Raw genomic sequence first — 18,100 nt, 5'->3', positions numbered from 1 at the left:
TTCTTTCTTTCTTTTTTTTTTTAAGATTTTATTTATTTACTGGACAGGAAGAGATCAGAAGTAGGCAGAGAAGCAGGCAGAGAGAGAGAGGGAAGCAGGCCCCCTGCTGAGCAGAGAGCTCGATGTGGGACTCCATCCCAGGACCCTGAGATCATGACCTGAGCGGAAGGCAGCGGCTTAACCCACTGAGCTACCCAGGCGCCCCCCTGCGACATCTTTCTAAGAGTGGTTCCCGCGAGCGAGATCGTGTCCCCAGACCGTCGTGATTTTTGAGTTTCGGAGGCCGCCTTACTCGCAGCAGCGGAGGGAACCTGCTGCGATGAGTGTTTTTGTACCCATCTGGGTTGCTCAGTCAAAATGATTTCTAAAATTAAAATGCGGGGGCATCCGGGTGGCTCATTTGGTTCAGCGTCCGACTTGGTTTCCGCTCAGGTCACCAGATCAGGGTCGTGAGCTCGAGGCCGCTGGGACTCCCTGCCCAGCGGGGAGTCTGCTCACCTCCCCCCACTTGTGCACGTTCTTTAAAATAAAAAAAAAAAATCTTAAAAAAAATTTAAAAAAAAGGAGAAATCAAATCTTAAGTTAATCTTTAAAATGAAACATAGATAAAATGAAGACTTTTTAAAAAAAAAGATTTTTATTTATTTATTTGAGAGAGGGACAGTGAGAGAGAGCATGAGACGGGAGAAGGTCAGAGGGAGAAGCAGACTCCCTGTGGAGCTGGGAGCCTGATGCGGGACTCGATCATGACCTGAGCCAAAGGCAGTTGCCCAACCAACTGAGCCACTCAGGTGCCCAAAATGAAGACTTTTTAAAATATGAGGTATTTTAGAACATATGAAATAATAAATGAATATAAAACTATATATACACTATGACACAAAGATATAACATGCAAAGAACAAATGCTTGATAGATATACATTAGTATTTAAGGCTCATTATTTCTGGGGGGTGGATTACAGGTGATTTTCATTTGTTTATATCTTTGGTGTCTGCCAAGCTTTCTATAATACATACTATTTTTATATTTAAAAAATTGAGATGACTGAACACCAAATTTGTTGATCTAATTTGTCATTACATGTCATCATAATTAAGGATGAGATTATTTCAAAGTTAAAATTATAATCTATCATTTTTCATCTGTTACATAACTTCTTAATTAAAAAAAACTATTTCTTATAGAGCAGGGTTGTTTCTGAAATATTCCTCTTAAAAATGTTTTTATTTTCATAAATCAGTTCTTCCTTCATACAGGTAGTATTTATGGAGTACTTAGTGCCCAGCCTTGTGCCAGGTACTGGGGATACAGCAAGGAAAAAATGGGCATGGGCTCCTCTCTCTGAGGAGAGAGACTCCTTAAATGGATCCGCGCGAAACTGTGAAACTTGCTAGGAAGGAAGAGGAGCATGAAAGTTTTTTGTTTTGTTTTGTTTTGTTTTAATACCAAAGAGAATGCCTTTGTGAGTTTCTGATTTTTTCCAAGTTAGGTAGTTGAGCCTCAACTCCTACTGTCTATGAACCACCAGAATGCAATAGCAGGACCACTTACAAGTGGTAGTCAACAGAGAACAAGAAAGGACCTCTGCACCTAAGCAGTGACGTGAAACAGGTAAGAGGGTTATGCATGCTTCAGTCATCTGTCCTGCTGAAGTTATGTTTAATGAGGATGTTCTATGGGTTGAGCATTGTTTCAAGGAAAGGGGATGAGTGCAATAGTGTCCATGACAAGGGTCACACCACCTAGAAAGGGGGACATACAGGAAAACGAATGCTGGTACAAGTGACATGTGAGAGTCCAGAGAAGGGAGTTCTGAGCTTTACCTGATTGTGTTTTACCTGAGTGTTATTTGAACAGCGTCTTCAGGGACAAGAAATAAGAATTTGTAAAGCAGAAAGTGGGGAGGAGAAAGGCAATCTAGTTAAAGGGAATAATATTTGCATAAAATGTTAAAGAACAAGAGAAATTCTGAGAACAGCAGTTAGTATGGGGCTAAAACAAAGACTAAATGTGGAGAAGTGATGCATTTAACAAAAATTGGAGAATTTATATCATGGCTGAAACTTTGCTAGTTGGTATGAACAAATAAGAAAAAGGCATGGTTGCTGCTTTCAAGGATATTTAAGCAGTGGTAGAAATAGGAAATAGAAATAGGAATAAAATCAGCAATTAACAATCTAGTAAGTGTAAGAGAAATGATAGGGAAGGTCCTGGACACCTCTTCAGGATCAAGGTAGAACTAGGAATGGGTAGATGATTAATTAAAGTGGTAAGCATAGGATTGTACAATGGAAACACAGAAAAGGGACACTGGATACAGTTTTGAAGAACTCAAGGTTGCCAACACAAGTATTTTATTATGTTCCTCAGCTGTTGCCGAGTTTTGGGTAATTAAGTTTTAAACATTAACTTATTATAATATAGTATATTCAGATAGCATAGCAGTGAATAAAACAAAAAATCCTAATTTAAAGAACATTAAAGAGTTATTCCTTAAGCAACATGATGATGATGGATTCATCATACATATAGATACACACAGTTGCGGTACACTTTTCTCTCTCAGTATTTTTTTTTAAGTAGGCTCCATGCCCAGTGTGGAGCCCAATGTGGAGCTTGAACTCATGACCCTGAGATCAAGACCTGAGCTGAGATCAGGAGTTGGAAGCTTAGGCAACCAAGCCCCCTAGGCGCTCCACTACCCTTTTATCTCTTAACAAAATATTTTGAACATTTTTCCACATCAATTTATACCAGTCCACCATATTCTTTTTTAAGAGTTGTATGGTATTCTGTTGTATGGATGTACCTTAGTTTTTTTAACCAGTACTCTGTTGATAGATAATTTAAGTTTTCTAGTTTTCTCTATTATACCTATTTTGGAAATGAATACCTTTGTTTATACATCACTGCATACTTGGACTAACATTACTTTGGAGCAAATTACTTAATCTCTTTGTGGTTGATATCTACAAAATTATTGAGAGAATTATCAAACTAATTTACTTATCTTTTTTTATCTTTTTAATCTTAAAAAAATTTTTTTTTGACAGAGAGAGACATAGCGAGAGAGGGAACAGAAGCAGGGGGAGTGGGAGAGGGAGAAGCAGGCTTCTGGCTGAGCAGGGAGCCTGATGCAGGGCTTGATCCCAGGACTCTGGGATCATGACCTGAGCCAAAGGCAGACATTTAATGACTGAGCCACCCAGGCGCCCCTAATTTACTTATTTAATTAAAAATTTCTTGCATAGAGCTTGGCTAAAGAGATGTTCTCTTAAACTACTATAATGTTATGTTCATTAATAAATTAAAAAAATTATATGATAAATCCTTTAGTTTTCACTATATGAATAAAATAATAGAAAACATGCTGGTTGGAGATAGGTTCTTATATTTAATTGTTCAGTTTGCTTTTATTTTTTATGTTTTTATTATTTAAAAAAATATTTTATTTATGTATTTGTCAGAGAAAGAGCCAGCAATCACAAGCAGAGAAAGCAGCACAAGCAGGGGAAGTGGCAGGCAGAGGGAGAAGCAGGCTCTCTGCTGAGCAATGGAGAGAGCAATGGAGTCCCACGTGGGACTCCATCCCAGAACCCTGGGATCATGACCTGAGCTGAAGGCAGATGCTAGATGACTGATCCACCCAGGCATCCCCTGTTCAGTTTGCTTTTTATTTTATTTCATTTTTTAAAAAGATTTATTTATTTATTTGATGGAGAAAGAGATCACAAGTAGGCAGAGAGGCAGGCAGAAGTAGGGGGGAAGCAGGCTCCCTGCTGAGCAGAGCTTTTTTTTTTTTTTTTTTTAAATATTTTATTTATTTGACAGAGAGAAATCACAAGTAGGCAGAGAGGCAGGCAGAGAGAGGAGGAAGCAGGCTCCCCGCGGAGCAGAGAGCCCGATGTGGGGCTCGATCCCAGGACCCTGAGATCATGACCCGAGCTGAAGGCAGAGGCTTTAACCTACTGAGCCACCCAGGCGCCCCCTGAGCAGAGCTTTGATGGGGGCTCGATGTAGGGCTTGATGTGGGGCTTGATGCCAGGACCCTGATCATGACCTGAGCTGAAGGCCGAGGCTTACTCCACTGAGCCACCCAGGTGCCCCTGTTTTCTTTTTAAGAAATGATAGTAAAGTAACAAAGTTGGGTGTCTGGGTGGCTCAGTTGGTTAAGAGCCTGCCTTTGGCTCAGCTCATGATCCCAGGGTCCTGGGATTGAACCCTATGTTGGGGCTCCCTGCTCAGTGGAGGGTCTGCTGCTCCTTCTCTCCCACTCATGCTCTCTCAAATAAATAAATAAAATCTTTAAAGAAAATGAAAAGTAACATAGTCTCTTATGAAGTATAAAGAATAAAGATCCTCTATTATCCTGCCACCTAGAAATAAGCATGGTTAACATTTTCGTTAACTATTCAGTTAGATTTTTGTCCTTTGATTCATACTTTAACCAAAAATAGAACATTAGGTATTTTTATAACGTTTTACTTTTCTTATTTGTATGCTGTGAAACTTATTTCATGTGATTTTTTTTTTTAAGATCTTATTTATCTGTCAGATAGAGAGCACAAGCAGGGGGAGCAACCCGCAGAGGGAGAAGCAGGCTCCCCAAGGAGCAAGGAGCTTGATGAGGGACTCCATTCCAGGACCCTGGAACCATGACCAGAGCTGAAGGTAAACACTCAACCAACTGAGTCACCCAGGCTTTCCAGCCATTTTCTTTCTTTCTTTCTTTCTTTTTTTTTTTAAGATTTTATTTTTATTTGTTTGACAGACAGAAATCACAAGCAGGCAGAGAGGCAGGCAGAGAGGCATGTAGAGAGAGAGGGGGAAGGCAGGCTCCCTGCTGAGCAGATAGCCGGATGTGGGGCTCATCCCAGGACCCTGAGATCATGACCTGAGCTGAAGGCAGAGGCTTTAACCCACTGAGCCACCCAGGTGCCCCTCCAGCCATTTTCTTTTAACAAGAAGTACATCATGATATTTATTAATTTATACATAATCTCTACTTTTCAACATGGGGCTTGAGCTAGTGGCCCTGAGATCCAGTCACATGCTCTACCAACTGAGTGGTTCAGGTAGCCCTACATCATCATCATTTTTTTTTTTTAAAGATTTTATTTATTTAACAGAGAGATACATAGCATACACGCAGGGGGAGTGGGAGAGGGAGAAGCAGGCTTTCCACTGAGCAGGGAGCCCCATGTGGGGCTTGATCCCAAGACCCTGGGATCATGCCCTGAGCCAAAGGCAGACACTTAATGACTGAGCCACCTAGGCACCCCATACATCATCATTTTTATTTTTATTTTTATTTTTTTTTAAGATTTTATTTATTTATTTGACAGACACAGATCACAAGTAGGCAGAGAGGCAGGCAGAGAGGCAGGCAGAGAGAGAGAGGGAAGCAGGCTCCCCGCCGAGCAGAGAGCCCGATGCGGGACTCGATCCCAGGACCCCGAGACCATGACCTGAGCCGAAGGCAGCGGCCCAACCCACTGAGCCACCCAGGCGCCCCTACATCATCATTTTTAATGGCTTTGTATTTACATATGGATGTGCTGTACCATAATTTATTTACTCAGTCTCTTCATTTATAGGAATTCAGGTTGTTGTCAATTCTTTTTGGCAGTTATAAGCAATATATCAATGAATGTCTTTAAAATTGTTGGACACCTTTTCCACTATTTTATTAAAATTAATTCTAAGATGTAGAATAGATAGGCAAAGGGTATCTTTTTTTTTTTTTTTTAAGATTTTATTTATTTGTCAGAGAGAGAGAGTACAGGCAGGCAGAGCAGCAGGCAGAGGAAGAGGTAGAAACAGACTCCCTATGGAGCAAGGAGCCGGATGCAGGACTCAATCCCAGGACGCCGGGACCACAACCCTAGCTGAAGGCAGCCACCCAACCGACTGAGCCACCCAGGAATCCCAGGCAAACGGTATCTTAAAGAACTTTTCTTTTAAACGAAAGCCAAACTATCTTCCAGAAACGCTGCATGGATTTTGAGTCTTGATATGGTTATGCAAACACTTATTCATTCTACCCTCATCTAGGTTCTTTTAAAATCTTTGCCAGTCTAATAGGGGAAAAGTAGTATCTCATCAATAGTTTTATTTTCATTTCTAAAAAAAATTATCTATTGAGGTATAACATCTTTTCGTATAATTTCTGACATACACATGACTAGCTTTTTTTTTGTCCTCTGACTTTCTAAGACATAGTATAACTTTCTTTCTTTCATGATTTGTTAGAGCTCTTGATATATTTATTATGTAAATTGAACATTATTAGATATTAAGAGTAATAGCTGAGTACGTATAATTAAATATTAAGCAGTTTGTCGTAAATGTTACAATTTTCTCCATTTTGTTTTTTGACTTGTCTTGTGGAATTGGAAAGGCACAATTTGCGTGCATACTCAAATTACACATTTTTTGTTTCTTGAATGCACATCATGCTTAGAAATAGAGGGGAAGCAGGTCCTGTCCCAACACATAAATTATTTATACTGAAGCACTGTGGTGTGGTGGAAAGAATGTGGATTAAGACCCCAGCACATTTGAGATGGACAGCCAAGCTTCCATATCACACAACCTTACGTACATTACTTAATCTGAACCAGTTTCCCCGTCTGCAAAATGCGACAAATAACACCCACTTCCTAGGTTGGTATAAAGACAAAATGTCTAGCACAGACAAGGCATCCAGCTTGTGTTAATACTCTTTTCTTTGCTCTCGGCGAGGTATTAATTGCCAGAAGTGTCTATCTCTTTGATGCGGACTAAACTAAAAAGGTTGGGAGGTATAATTTTTGTTGAGTTTACATTCAAACATTCTATCAGGGAGCTTTTGGAATCAGTCCATTAAACTACAAACCCCACAATGCATATAAAAGGACCATAAAGTTTCTGTGTATGAAGCCTTTGTGACTTGGGGGAGTGCGGAGAGCCACGGACATATTATTTACTGGATTTTCTCTCGTTGAGACACCTCCTTCCATTTTCCCCTAAGCACATGTGGTTACTTTTCTTCCTCTTAGAAAGCTAACTTCACAGGTTTCAAAGTGAGCCTTCAGTTACAAAGCGAAAAACGATCGCAATTAGAGAACTGTGAATATCGTGAAATTCATTAAAAAAAAAAAAACCACCAAAACTGTGTGGAGTGCGTGGGCCAGAGACACGGTTGAAATAATTCTCACCTCCTGTAGACTTAGACTTAGCAGGAAGAAAAACGATTGGCATGATCACATCTAGTAGCCATTTTTACCCTTTGAGAATCTGGGCTTAGTTGCCAGCGAGTTAGTCTCCTCGCTACCCGCCTCGCGTAGAATTATTTACTTCCGACACGCTCGTATTTGCATACGATGTGAATCCCACTGCTTCTTGGCGCCCAGTTCGCTACGCGCCGGCACCGCCAGCGCTCCCGCCGCGTAGAGAAGTGTACTGGCGAGCATGTGATCTCCCTTCCGCCCAGGCCCCAAGCGCGGTACCCAGTGAGTAGAGCGCGCCGCGGCGACTCGGAGCGTCCAGCCAGGGAAGACGCCGCAGCGCGCGCTACTCTAGCTCGCGCGGCTGTCTCCCGGCTCAGACTTCCTCTCTCACCCTCCCAGAGGCCCCACCATCCCAGGCTCCCGGGCGGCCCCGGGCGGGGGAGGGGCAGGAGGAGGGGCTCCTCAGGGAGCGGCGGGGAATTCCCTCTTCCACCGAACGTTCCCGATTGTTCACCGTCCTCACGTCAGCAGCAGGGGGTAATCCCCGACTCCAGCTGCTCCTGACGTCACTGCACGGAGCCACCGCCCCCCACGCGCCCCTACCTCCGGGGCTTCCTCGACGCTCCGCCCCTAGACGTAGCCACGCCCTATTCCCCTCCCCCCAGCCGCCCGACGTAGAGGGCGGAGCTTTTTCGGCCGCGGCGTGAGCGACTGCTTGGGCCAGAAGGTTCTCTGGTGGAGGCGCTCCTCCTGCTGCCCCGCCCAGTAGGTTCGTTCGCACCGCTTCTTCCACACCCTTTCTCCCTCCTCCTTCTCCTCGCCCCGCCTTTCCCCTCCCTTCTCCTCAACCCCTCTAGTTCCTTCCCCGCCTCGCCACCTTCCACGATCTCGCGAGACTTGACCCAGAACATTGCGGATCGGGTCGGCGCCATTTTGGGACTGAGACTGGTTGTGGGGGAGGGAAAAGCGGCAAAAGGGGATTATTCAAAGTACCGAAAACCTCCTCCCGGGATCGAGCGCAGCGGCACCCCCAGGCCAGGGGCACCTCTGGTGTGGCAGAAGGTAACACCGTTCTCTCTGCTCCCCGCTGGAGTCTGGGGAAAGAAGGGGGGCGCCCCTGTCGGCGTTGGGGTTTGAGGGGTCGGGAGCGGCGTTGGCGGCGCGAGGTGTGAGGCTGCCCGCGGACGCGGTGTGTGTGTGGGGGGGTGGCGGAGAGCAAGGAGAGAAACGGAAGGACGGCGCTGAGAGAGGCCCCTTTAGTTATTTACTCGGCCGCGGTGGAGTGGGGGTGGCGGTTGTGGGGAGGGGGTGGATGGCTTAGGCTTGGTGGCTGGGGGATGTTTGGCGGAGGCTGAGAACGGATCCGACGCCTTCCGTGCTGGGTCTTCCTTCCTCCGGCCTCTCGCACACGCCCGCCTCCTTTGGCACTACTGCTCCTCTCAGAGGGCCGAGGGAGTCGAGGCCGAGTTGTGGCCTTCGCTTGTTTCTTCAGTAGCGCGCCCGCTCTTTCCTTTCCCGGGTCCCTGGTCCTTGCTGTGTATTGAGTCTAATGCTACCATGTACCCCGGAGTCCTGTGGGGCCTGAAGGGACCTATTCTGGTTTTGGAGAGAACCACTCTAGATGGGATTTACGAGAACGGTTTGGAAGGTACCTTCCACCCCCTCAGTGTTGGGAGAAACCTGTTTTCTTAATTCAAGGAAATGGGGACCGACACCTTTATCCCACAGAAGCCGGGAAGTCTCACCCTCGGGCAAGTTTAAGGAATGTTCTTACCCCATTTCTTACCTCCCTACTTTCTACCCTTCGTGGGGATAATGTGTCTTTTCATTTAGACATTCTAATTTGGAGAGAGCGTCTTTTTCTTTATATCCCCTTTTCCCCCCAAGTTGTATTTACTAATGCTCCATGGCACCAAACCGGCCTGTTCTTTTCTTTGGGCCCAGTGAACTGAAAATAGAGAAAATCTTTTTTAAGGTTGTGGGGCAGTTTCATAGTTTTTAATTTTTACGAGAGAAGTGTAGGAAGTTTATGTAATTCCCCTGTATTATATGCGCACCCCCTTCCCAATTGAAATCACTCCTTGTTCTTCGTAACATTATCTCCCACCTTTTCCTCTTTTATTCTGAAGTCTTTTTCATCCAGTAGTCTGTTTTGGGGCGCTTGCTTGGGCTGAGCCTTTTTTCAGACCCCAGTAGGATTTCGTAGAAGTGAGTTTCTCTCCAGAAGTTCACTCTTCAAGATGGGGGTTAATTTTTAGCTCAGAATTAAAATTCAGTGTGTAATTTAAGTTTATTTATTTATTTATTTATTTTTATAACTTTTACAGGTGATTGAATTACTCATATATGAAGATCATCTTCTAGATTTTGTGTAAAAGGCCCCGGATATTTGAAGTGGCCATTTTGGGATTACAATGTTTTTGGATAATTTTGCCCCAGAAGTTTATTAAAAGTGGCAAGAATCATCTCTGAAGTGAATTTATAGTAGTGAACAATTCTACAAGCTGCTTTAAGAGACCCAGGCATTTCTTCAGTATTTTGGTTCAAACGGATTATATAACTGGTTAAATTATTTCAGCTGGTGGTATTTTTGTCTCTTCCCCCTTCCCCTATCCCTCTCCTTTAGTTGTTTTTCAACCAAAACTATAAGATATGTTTGATTTGTGTACTGAATAGTTTTGGCAGTTTCAAATTACTGTTTAAATATTGCTGAAGTTTCTTGGCAGTTTATTTTTACCTTTATTAAAAATTTTAGGAATTTTTGACCTCAGTCCTTTTCATGTCACAATGGGACAGCTTTTCTAAATGAAGACATTGAAAGAATACAGAGTTTTTTCCGTTTTATCTTTTATTTACGTGGAAATTTAAGATGTTGCAGTTTTCCAGCAGCATGGTAGTGTTGAGATAGCTGTGTGTGTCTATATGCTGATGTTTAGGAATGCTCTTCAGATGTGAAATTTTCTTTTTGTTTTTGCTTTTTTGCTCATAAATTGGATATTTCATCTGGAGTGGATAAGTACAACAGTGACAAGTACATGGAATAATAAAGAAGACTTTAAAATCTTAAATCCAAGGAACTTGGCTAATTCTGGAGATAGCCATATGAAAACTTTAAAACAGAAGTATGGGTAGCTGACTTGAAGTAACTCTATGTCAAATAGTCATAGGTTAAGTATCTTCAAAGAACTTGGATATTATTTCAGAGGATACAAAATAAAAAAACAAACTGGAAAACATAAAGATTACAGAGAAAAACCCAACACCTTCCTGTGCAGTCCTGTTGGAATTTGTAAGTATTATATGGTGAGCAAATCATACATTCATTTTGTAACTAATGAGAGTCAAGTTTATTCTGTTTGGAAGCCTTTCAGTTGTTTGGAATAAAACTGGCTTCAATTTCCTGGACAGTCTGAAGAGTACCATTAAGTAAATTGAAATGCAGAAAGAGTTAAAATTTAAGAATATTTCAGATCACACAGTACTTTTTTTATGTTTTTGTGCTTATGAAGTGAAAATCCTTGTGAGTATTCATCTTAATTTTTATGGATTCATAGATTGGTAAAAAGGTTAGGAAAAAACAAATATTTCATGTGTCTTGCTAGCTAGTTTACTTTCTAAATGTGAGTTGAGACTGCTTTCTAAAAAGTTGAGTTTAGAGTTGCTGTTTAGTTCGGTAGTTTGGAATAAATTATAATGTATGACTTGGTTTTTAAGCCTGATTTCATAATAATTCATTATTCTTTTAAATAACTTGATATATTTTCTTTTTGGAAGGTTATGCTGATCAAGTTTATAAACAAAACTTTTAAAAAGTTGGAAGTATTTCTGTAATAGCTGTAATAGATCCTTTGAAAAACAAGGATTATGTTTTAATAATACTTAAATTTTTCAGTATTGAATAGTAGTGTCTTTAGTTACCCTTTGTTATTATATAGTTTTTCAGTGATTCCTAGGCATAAGAATGTTTGTTACTAAAAAAAAAAAACAGTAAAATTTATTTTTTAGACACTATTAGTAAATATATCAATGTAGCTAAAATTAGTTTATTTCATTTAATTATCTTTATTGGATAAAAGATTATAATTTTGAACATCTTACAAAGATGGCTTTATAACTTGTCAGTTGCTCCCTTTATTCCAAAACAGAACTTTTTTTTTCTATGCTATTGAATCCTTTTATTTCACTTAGAGCAGAAGATTGTAGGTATTCTGTATTTATTTTCTTTCTAAAATTGAGATTAGAATTAAGTAATTCCCTCTGTTAAAATAGACTGGGTTATTTGTGTTTTGTCTGTCAGAGCTGTGTGTAGTACTTCTCATCGAGCGTCCACCTTGATTTATATAAAAAAAAATGGCGAGACTGTTCTCCACCTTTTTGCTTCAGAGAGACTATTATATGCATTTCTGAATTTATTTATTTATTTTTTTGCATTTCTGAATTTAATGGCTTCAAGTTACTTGTCTAGGAATATGCCTCTTAAATGTGATTAAAAAAAAGTTGAAGTGGAAATAAATTGTCTTTTTTCATATAAAAGAACATTATTTATGATTATTTTCCTTTAAATTATTCCTACTGATGTTACCCAAAACCATGATACCAGGATCAAGGTAATTCCAGAGATGGGGTTTTTAGGAATTAACTTTAATCTTTGAATAGTCTAACATTAGTGAACTTTGCTTACAGCAATTGTTCATGGACAGATTTACTTACTTGAATGTTTTGATAAATATTTTATTATATTCTTGGCATCAAAATAGACAGCAGTAATAATTGGAACAGTTACTAGGCTGCTTCTCCCCAACCTCTCCTGCACCTTTTTTACTCCTATTTACCCTACTCCTTTTTTTTTTTTAATCTCCTGTGCCTAGACTGTAGGTCTAAACATAATAATCATGGTAATTAACATTTATAGATGATTGTGTCATGTATTTTACTGTGAACTTTACATAGTATACTTTAGCTCTTAGAATAATTCTGTGAAGAAAGTGCTATTATAGTTACGGTTGTGCAGGTAAGAGAATTAAGATTTGGGGAGATTGAGTCTGTGAGAAAGTAATTTGGTTAGGACCAGGTTAGGTAGAAGTCTTGACCAAATCTCCAACTCTGACTGGAGGGCTCCATACTCTTAATCACTGTGCTATATTGCTTTCTTGTGAATTGTACTTCGGTAACTCCTATTTGAGCATTATCTCTGATATTTTTGTTTTTTCTTCTATATACTGCTTCTTTTTGGTTAATATTGATTACTAGTGGAACTTGAAGTTAAGCTAAATCCTCTTTGCACAGGTATGAAGCTGAATGCCTGTTAGCTTTTACTTTTTCTCTGAGATGAGTCCATAGATTTTTGTGATTAAAGGTCCTGACATTTGAGAATGGAGGAAGGGAGGAATAGTAAGGCAATAACAGGAATGAGCAGAAGAAGAAAGAAAAATGAAATTTAGAGAGTTACAGAGGGAATAAGTATGGGAACTTCTAGTCTGAGAATAAAGTTAGCAAGTGAGGAAACCCAGGCCAGATTGTCTTTGACGTAACCACCTTTTTTCTGTTTAATTTTTGATAAAAATTTTTAGATAACAATTTAGATCCAGGTAAGGGTAGCAATGTAGAAAAAGGGAAATGTCTGGGAGTCAGAAGGGAGATTTTTTGGTTTAGTGTTTGGAAGATCTAGAAAGGAGCCTATGTGACCTTGTGTATTTACCTAATCTCTTTGGTCTTGGCTTTTCCAGAAAACTGATGGAAATAATTTATATGAAGGCTTTTGGTTAATTGTGAAGTGTAATATATGTGTAATGTTTTATTTTGATTTCCAGTATTTTGAGATTCTGATATATACATGTCAGGTCAGTATTTATTATAGTCTGAAGTTGTTTCTTCCATTCATGCCCTGTCCTTCCCCACTTCCAGTTTCATTTATTATCCTAGCTTGGTCCTAGATCAGGAAAGTACTGAACTAACTCATCCCTTTGCCTTTTAGTGCCGTTCTCTTTTTTTCTGCATAGTCTCTCATGTGGCCAGAGAAATCTATCTAAAGTATAGCTCTTGGGTTTCAATACTTCAGCAGCATTTACTTAGGGTGGTAGATTTGGTGTATTTAGGGAGAGAGGATTGGAAAGAGATGTATTCCCTGTACCCTTCTCCCCCTTTTTAAATGTTTTATATGTTAGGGTTTCCTGACGTTTTCTTGGGCTACATAGGTGGGTGTGGGAGACTGGTTTGAAAATTCTCCAAAATCCATCGTTTTGGGGGTGCTTATATACTTTTCTGGGGAGCAGGTCCATTATTTTGCACAGGAGGCACAGGAGCCTCATGAGAAACAAAATGCTAGAATTACTGATAAACCATTTGTGGTTGGATGTTTTTCAGTTTTACCTGCTTGCTTTTCCCCTTTTTTGTTAGCTGCCACACCCACAAGAATAGTTACAGGCTTTTGCTCTATATCCTTTCAAGTAATTGCTAGTTTTTGCATCTTTTTATACAAGGTATCCCACTCATTTTCTTGTTCTTGAGTCATCTTTCTGTTCAGAGCTTGGTGAGTACGATGTTTTGGTGTTTAAATTTTCTGCCCTTTAATTCAGTTTACAGATTATATTTTTTGAAACCTTTTAAAAAGGTTTTACCATACTTATTTTTAGCAAGAACAAGTTTTCAGATTGTTAAATATGTCGTGTTTCCTTTGAAACTCAGAACTTGCAAATAGACTTTAAGAATTTCTTAAACTGAGGAACGCCTGGATGACTCAGTCTGTATAAGTGTACGACTCTTGATCACACTTCGGGTTTTTTTTTTTTTTGTTTTTTTTTTAATATTTCATTTGTTTATTTGACAGAGAGCTAGAGAGAGAGCACAAGTAAGCAGAGGGGCAGGGACGGGGGGAGAGAAGCAGGCTCTCCGCCAAGCAGGATGGGATGCTGGGCTGGATCCCAGGACCCTGGAATCATGACCTGAGTGGAAGGCAGCCACTTAACCAACTGAGCCACCCGGGCACCCCCTCTTTTTTTTTTTTTTTTTTAAAGGCAAGAGCGAGACAGCGAGAAGAGGGGAGGGGGTGCAGAGAGACTTTTTTTTTTTTTTTTTTTTTAAGATTTTTATTTATTTGAGAGAGAGAGAGAGAGCCAGAGCATACAAGCATAGAGTGGCAGAGGGAGAGGGAGAAGCAGGCTCCCTGCTGAGTAGGGAGCCAGCTGCGGTGCCAGATACCAGTACCCTAAGATCTTGACTTGAGCCGAAGGCAGTTGTTTAACCAACTGAGCCACACAGTTGTCCCAAGGGAGAGAGAGACTTTATTTTATTTATTTATATTTTTAAAAAGATTTTTAAAAATTTATTTGTCAGAGATCACAAGTAGGCAGAGAGGCAGGCAGAGAGAAAGGGGGAAGCAGGCTCCCTGCTGAACAGAGAGCCCCATGTGGGGCTTGATCCCAGGACCCTGGGATCATGACCTGAGCCAAAGGCAGGTGAGAGAGCCACTGAACCACCCAGGCACCCCGTGAGAGAGACTTTAAAGCAGGCTCCTTGCTGGGCTCCAACTCAAGCCCTCCTGAGATTATAACCTGAACCAAAATGAGGAGTCTGATGCTTAACTGAAAGAGCCACTCAGGCACTCAGCTCAGGTCTTGATCTCACTCAGGGTGTTGAGTTCAAGGCCCTGTGTTGGGCTCCACATGGAGCCTACTTAAAAAAAAAAAATTCTTAAACTGAAAAATTGTCTTTACAAATGCATACTAGTTAAAGAAATTAGTTTGCTTTTCAGTGAGTATAAATACTCTCTTAATGAGCGAGTTTAAAAAAAGTAATAGTTATTATCTCACGTGATATCTGTGGATTAGAAGTTTGGCAACAGTTTACCAGAGTGGTTTTAGCTCCCTCTAGGTCTTCATTAAAGGCTCTGATACGGTTATCAGAGCTACTGATATTTGAAGGCTTGATTGGGGCTGGAGGATCTTTTTCTAAGAGTGTACTACTCATTGGCCTGGAAGCAGTTGATGCTGCCCGTCTGGAGGACAAAGTTCCTTACCACATGTGGATCTCCTTTCAACTCTTTGGGTATTGTTTGTTTGTTTGTTTGTTTTAGTACTCTGTACACTCAGCTTGGGGCTCGAACACAAAACCCCAAGATCAGGAGTTGCATTCACTGAGCCAGCCAGGCACCCTCCTTGAGTTTCTTTAAAATGTGGCAGCTGCAGTTCCTAGAGCAAATGATCTCAGAGATAGGTAGAAGCCAGTATATCTGTTATGACCTGTTCCAGAAGTCATTTCTGCCACATTCTTTTTGTTCCAAGCAAGTCATTAGGTGTAGCCCGAAACCAAGGGAGTATAGTTAGGTTTTGTCTTTTCTCAAAAGAATTTGTGGACATGTTCACAAAAAACCACAGTAGGAAATCTTTCCCAACCGGTAATTGTCAGCATAATTAGAATTAGCCAGTATTCACTCTACAGTTAGTAGGTTGTGCTGTTACAACTTTAGAGAAGAAAGTATATTCTAAATTTTATATGAATTCAGATTTAAATCTTTGTACATTTATAGTCACAGTCTGAGCTTTGGAGATAAGGTTTGTTTCTGCTTTCATACTAATCTTCCAATCACTGTAATGCGGGAAATTTATCATGGCAGGAAAAAACCCATAAAATTGACCATTTTAGCCATTTTTGAGTGTATATTTAAGTGGTGTTGAGTACATTCACATTGTTGTGCATTCATCACTACCTTTCAATTCCAGAACTTTTCATCTTCCCAAATTGAAACTGTTTACCCATTAACCATTAACTTTACATTTCCGGCCTCCCTCACCCCTGGCAATCACTATTCTACTTTGTATTTCTATGAATTTCTGATGTAGGTACTTAGTATAAGTGGAATTGTGCAGTATTAGTGGTTTCGTAACTGGTTTATTTCAGCTTGCATAGTATCTTTGAGGTTCATCCATGTTGTAGTATGTGGTAGAATCAGTTTCCTTCCTTTTTAAGATAAAAGAATAATCCATTGTGTGTATGTATCACAAGTTGTTTATCCATTTATCTGTAAACTGACATTTTGGTTATATCTACCTTTCTGAGATGACTAATGCTGCTGTGAACATGGGTGTACAAATACTTGTTTGGATTCCTGCCCTTTTTTTTTTTTTAATTCCTGCTTTTAGTTCTTTTGGGTATATACTAGAAGTAGAATTGCTGGTTCATATGGTAATTCTATTTTTAATTCCTTGAGGAACCACCATACTGTTTTCTGTCAAGGCTGCACTATTTTTTATTCCTACCAGCAGTGCACATGGGTTCCATTTTCTCCATATTCTTTCTGACATTTGTTTTCGATGTTTTTGGTAGTGGCCATACTAGTGGTTATGAAGTGGTATCTCATTGTGGGTTTGATTTGCGTTTCTCTAATGATTATTGATGTCTTCTTATTTGTTTATTGGCCATTTTTTTCCTCTTTGAAGAAAGGTGTATATAAGGTCTTGTACTGTTAATAAATTTGAGCTTTAGGAGTTCTTGATATATTCTGGAAATCAGCACCTGTCACGATGACTCGATTTTGATAACTTATTTATCAACGTTTACCACATTGCTGGCTGTTTAAGCCCTTTAAGTGAATTAACTGCCTTTTTTTTTTTTTTAAAGATTTTATTTATTTGACAGAGAGCACAAGTGGGGGGGAGGGGGTGGAGGGAGGAAGCAGGCTCCCTCCTGAGCAGAGAGGCCCATGTGGGGCTGGATCTCAGGACCCTGGGATCATGACCTGAGCTGAAGGCAGAGGCTTTAACCCACTGAGCTACCCAGGTGCCCCTGAATTAACTATTTTAATCCTGATAGTTTGTGTGGGTGGGAATGTCTTATTCTTATTTTACAAATAAGAAGATGAATGCACAGAGATTTAAGTCACCAAGGTCACACAATCAGTAAGTGGTATTTCTGAACCTACATATTCTTATATCTAGAGCCTAGACTTCCAACTATGATAGCTCATAGTTAAAGTTTTTATGAGGAAAGTGTAGAGAAAGCATACTCTGTTTCAGGACTGAGAAGGTAACTTATTCTCAGCTAGCTACTAAATTTTTCTTTTCCTTAGTGAGATACAGTTGTGACTTTTTAAAAAAATAATATATTGTTGGGCACCTGGGTGGCTCAGTGGGTTAAGCCGCTGCCTTTGGCTCAGGTCATGATCTCAGGGTCCTGGGATTGAGTCCCGCATCGGGCTCTCTGCTCAGCAGCGAGCCTGCTTCCCTCCCTCTCTCTCTGCCTGCCTCTCTGTCTACTTGTGATCTCTCTCTGTCAAATAAATAAATAAAATCTTTTTTTTTTTTTTAAAGATTTTATTTATTTATTTGACAGAGAGAGATCACAAGTCGGGAGAGAGGCAGGCAGAGAGAGAGAGAGGAGGAAGCAGGCTCCCTGCCAAGCAGAGAGCCTGAAGCGGGGCTGGATCCCAGGACCCTGGGATCCTGACCTGAGTGAAAGGCAGAGGCTTTAACCCACTGAGCCACCCAGGTGCCCCAAATAAATAAAATCTTTAAAAAAAAAAATATATATATATATTGTTAACATGGGTTTATTCCCATTCAGGAATATCTTTCTTTGGATCATTTAATAACCAGTGTTCACAGTATTTTAGATTAGGAATTGCTTTTCCCAGTTGCCATGTGAAATAAGTGCTATTTCTATTTAGTGATTTTAAGAAACTTGGAGATTAATTTACCTAAGGTATCAGTAAGTAACAGAGTTGGGATTTGTTTTTTTTTTTTGTTGTTGTTTTTTTAAGATTTTATTTATTTATTTGACAGACAGAGATCACAAGTAGGCAGAGAGGCAGGCAGAGGGAGAGAGAGAAGCAGGCTCCCCACTGAGCAGAGAGCCCGATGCGGGGCTCGATCCCAGGACCCTGAGATCATGAC

The 18,100-nt window shown here is 40.5% G+C and overlaps 1 protein-coding gene across 4 annotated transcripts in view; it reads left to right on the top strand.

Annotated features, from left to right (window-relative positions):
- Positions 1–8,068: 8,068 nt before the first annotated feature.
- Positions 8,069–18,100, top strand: part of GPBP1 (GC-rich promoter binding protein 1) — an 83,808-nt gene continuing 73,776 nt past the window's right edge. Inside the window, exons 1-2 of one of the 4 annotated variants that reach the window (XM_045999103.1) lie at positions 8,069–8,276; positions 9,542–10,517. The gene's annotated coding sequence lies outside the window, so the exon portion shown is untranslated. Of the gene's footprint in view, positions 8,381–9,541; positions 10,518–18,100 lie in introns of all 4 variants that reach the window. The other 3 variants (XM_045999102.1, XM_045999104.1, XM_045999105.1) reach the window with 3 other exon arrangements.

Source organism: Meles meles, chromosome 3 (assembly GCF_922984935.1).
Source record: "Meles meles chromosome 3, mMelMel3.1 paternal haplotype, whole genome shotgun sequence".
Classification (NCBI taxonomy): Eukaryota; Metazoa; Chordata; class Mammalia; order Carnivora; family Mustelidae; genus Meles; species Meles meles.
This window is presented reverse-complemented; position numbering and strand designations above follow the sequence as displayed.